Consider the following 4,392-nt stretch of genomic DNA (forward strand, 5'->3'; position numbering starts at 1 on the left):
GGAGTCATATATGCTCCATGTTCTTTCAGTGACGACCAGAGGCTCCATGGGTCAGACCCCAGAAGCTTTCTTCTCCCTCATTTGCTTTAGCTAGGAAAGGAGGCGGCTAGCTCATCTAGGTGAGTTCTCTCTCTCTCTCTCTCTCTCTCTCTCTCTCTTCTTTCATAAGAATCATGTTGAAATGTCAGGGCTACCTTGGAATCTGTGGATTGCTGTCACTTACCCCTTTGGGTTAAGGGTGGTAGATCCCTCCCCTGAGAGCACTCACTGGGAGCTCAGGGTGGTGTTCTCTGGGGACGCGTGCCCCTGAGGCTCTCCTTGGTGAGCACCCCAGCCCCTTGCTGGGCCTGCGTGTGTGACCTGACTCTCCCCAGGCCACCACTCACCTCTATAAAAGAAGCACAACATTACTACTCGTGTTGTGGCTGCTTTTAAAATTGGTCTGAATGAGGAGAGGGCAAGGAGAAAGGCCAGTGAAGACTCGGGACATAGGAGAGCCTGTACTGTGACATCATGTAACTCAGTCGTGTCCCAGATTTTCTGATCAAGGAGATTATGGGGCCACAGAGGAAAGTGATCAATGTCATAGAGTGTGCCTAAGGAGAGTCACAAGGAGTGGAAACATTCTGTCAGGGTTTCACAGAGAGCAAATTGGTCAAGCAGTGGCTGTGACTCATCCTCATGGCTGAGACTGACAGAGGATCTGCAAGCTGCGGTACAGGGTTTCAGGTTAAATCTTGAGGATACTTGACTGACCCTATCAGATACAAAAGTTATGTTTCTTGTTATATACGTCTTGCTTTATCTTGGTCTTAACCATCCAGCAGAAAAGTATAAAAATGAGGTATATAAAGTAAAGCCATATTAATATGCTGAGCTGTGAAAGGCTCAAGTCAACAACTCTGTGGATAACCCACTACTATTGTGGGCTGCTGGTCTATGTTGGATTGTTTTGCTGAATTCATGCACCTATAGTATTTAGATGCCAATGGAATACCCATCTCTGACAGGACTAAACAAAAAAAGGGGATACAAAGGAAGGACCATTTTGTATCTTTATAGACAGAATAGTTAGGATAGATATACAGCTACTTTCGCTTAATTCAATGAGAAGAAAGATTTGTACTAATAGTGTTTGGACAGGATATCCTGTCTGCATCTTGTGCTATGGATAACCACTAAGAAGATAACAATGGGGCTGGTGAGATGGCTCAGTGGTCTAAAGCACCTACTCAGAACAAGCTTAGCAAAAAAGCACAGGGACCATGGTTCAATCCCCCAGCACCACATGCCAGCCAGCCCCGCCCCCTGGTGGGCTGAGCTGGCCACACACACACACACACACACACACACAAATAAAATTTAAAAAAAAGAAAACAATGTACAATGTATTAATTATTGAAACTGTCCTAATAATCAGTTTTGAAACTGTCTCATTGCTATTTGTTTCTCAATAAAAAAATTTAAAAAATAAAAATAAAATTAGTCCATTCATACTCCGGTAAAACCAGCTCTTTGTTGTCACCCCTGTCCCTAATGACCTAGGACTGGGACCCAGTGCTGGGGTCACGACACACACCTTTCTGTGGGAATGAAGGTGATCCAGGGTCCTGCTACCTGAGTCCACAAGGTGGGGAAAGCAACAGAATACACTGTGTGGTGCATTCGCTAAAGCTTCTAGGAGCTGCATCTTTGCCACAAGGGGTGACAAAAAATACAGTGACTGTCGAAACTGAAAAATTGATGATGCTGAAAGGCACAGTGTCACTAATCCCCCCTGCGAGGGCTCCCTTCACTTCAGAGCCACCTATCCTGTTGTTCCCGCCGCCGAGGGAAGCCGTTCTCCAAGTCCTCTTGCATTTCTTTAATGAGGTGTGATCCAGAATGCGGTGACTGTCACTGTTTAGGGTCATCGCTGCGAGGCAGGCTTGTGCGGACCTCCCGGGGCATCCTCACCCACCTTAGTCATAAGGCTTGACACTGTGCGAGGTCCGTCTCTTCCCAAAAGCCAAAATGACCATGAAAGATAAGTGTTTTGAACGGAGTGCGGACATTGAGGCAGCCGCAGTAGCGCAGCTGAGGACCAGGCAGCGTGCTGAGGACACTCACGCCTTTTAGCGCCGCTTCAGAAGGTGGCCAGAAGGGTGGGTGGGACAGGTGTGCCCAGAGCAAGCGGGGCCTGTGGGGAGGGATTCGGAGCCGCGCGACTTCACTGCTAGTATTTTTTTTTTTCCATTTAGACATACACTATATTTTCTGTCACACCTCACATCTTTAATCTCTTTCTGATCAAAAAAAAATATTGATTTTGGGATAGAAAGCAGTAAAAAATGTCCTAATGACCACTTTCACATATGGATATGTGTATGTTGAACCTATACACATATATGTCTCAATTGATCCATATTTACATTCCACCTTTTGCATCAAACAGAAATCATACATTTCTCATATGATTACAAGTAGTTCAAATGTATTGTTTGCAGTGGCTACACGTGCAGTCCTCAGTGGTTAGATTGTAATCTATTTAATAGTTACCACACAATAGGGCATATTTATTTAGATATTTGGTACAGGGTCTCACTACACAGCTTGGACTCATAATGATCCTCCTGTTTCAGCCTCCGCAGTGCTGGGCATACAGGTGTGTGCCACTATGCCCAGATTCGGGCCAACACATCATGCCCAGGGTTCCGGGACTGTGTCACACGTGGTGCCGGGGATTGAACCTGGGTCCTTGCACTTGCCAGGCAGGCACTGAGACCACTGAGCTATCTCCCTAGCCCCATATCAGTGTATTTTTATTTAGGGCTCTAGAGTTTGTTTTTCTGGATAGCTTTGCAGATGGGAAGTCCCACACGCTTTTGGACTAGCAGATTTGAGGTTCATATCGACTGTGAGAAGAAATTGCCTGTAATTAGCTACTTCGAATGATCTATTCTGTCCACAATCTAAGTGGCCTGATGTTTAAAGATTCAAATAATACATAAGGACTCTCTTTTTTTGAGATTCTATTTTTGTACTTATGTGAGTCCAAAGCAGTAGCACAGCTAAGACCTGTCACAACAGGAAGGCATTCAGGAGAGATAGGAAGGGAAGAAAATGGGCACTCACGGAGCTCACGCTCAGTGTACGCTCCTGCGTCACCTCATTGAACCGTCAGGAGTCAGTGAGCGGGGCAGCATTTGTACTTGGTCCACAGGAGACGATGCTGAGCTCAGGGAGGGTCCACCGTCGGCCCATGTGAGGACAGAACCAACGTTGCAGTCCAGATGTGTCAAACTGAAAATCCAAACTCTTTCTACACTGTCCCTTGCCGCCTACACACAGCTAAATCCTGGGTCAGGGTTGCTGATGCCTGCTTCCCAGCTTCGTGTCACCAGAGAGCTCTCAGAGAAATGCAGGGCAGTCAACAGGAACTGGTGGTTTTCTGTTTTGTGAGGCCCCCAGAGGGCTGGGGGTTGATATGGGATCCAAGGTCCTTTCTACACCCAGCATCACCTCTTCTTCATCATCTCTTACTTCAATAGAACATGCAGTTTTTTCCTATTTTATATATTTGGCTTGTGCTGTGTAACAAGTCTCCCCACTTTTTCCTTCCCCACGAATGCGCCAGGATCCCGCCCCCCAGGCGTCCCTGGAATCTGTTGGCTTTCCATGGGAACCTGGAACCCAGTAGATCTGTGCTCCCCAAGGACAAGGTGGACTTGTTAGCCTGGAATTCCTCCTTTTGGTCTTCCTGGATCTCAGTGCAAGTCTTCAGTCACTGAGCCAATTATTTGATGAGAAGAAATGAAGATCATTCGCTTCATGGCGAATCCCCTGGGATTACCCACTCTGCAGGTTCCCTTTGTTCCTTGTGGTAGTACTAATAAACCATGCAACTTTGATCCTCTCCATTTGTGTCCTTGAGTCACTTCCTCTCACATTATCCATGTGCCCTGGCCTGACTTCCTGTCCCCTAATCTCTGTGCCCTGGCTTTACTTTCTGTCCCCTTATCCCTGTGGCCTGGCTTTACTTCCTGTCCCCTTATCCCTGTGGCCTGGCCTTACTTCCTGTCACCTTATCCTGGTGCCCTGGCCTTACTTCCTGTCACATTGTCTCTGTGCCCTGGCTTACTTCTTGTTACCTTATCTGTGCCCTGGCCTTATTCCTGTCACCTTATCCCTGTGCCCTGGTTTACTTCTTGTCACATAATCCCTGTTCCCTGGTCTACTTCCTGTCACATAATCTATGTGCCCTAGCCTGACTTCCTGGCACCTTATCCTGGTGCCATGGCCTTACTTCCTATCACCGTATCCCTGTGCCCTGGCTTTACTTCATGTCACATTATCCCTGTGTCCTGGCCTTACTTCCTGTCACCTTATCTCTGTACTCTGCCCTTATTTCCT

This window comes from Octodon degus, unplaced genomic scaffold (genome assembly GCF_000260255.1).
Source record: "Octodon degus isolate 3935 unplaced genomic scaffold, OctDeg1.0 scaffold00026, whole genome shotgun sequence".
Taxonomy (NCBI): Eukaryota; Metazoa; Chordata; class Mammalia; order Rodentia; family Octodontidae; genus Octodon; species Octodon degus.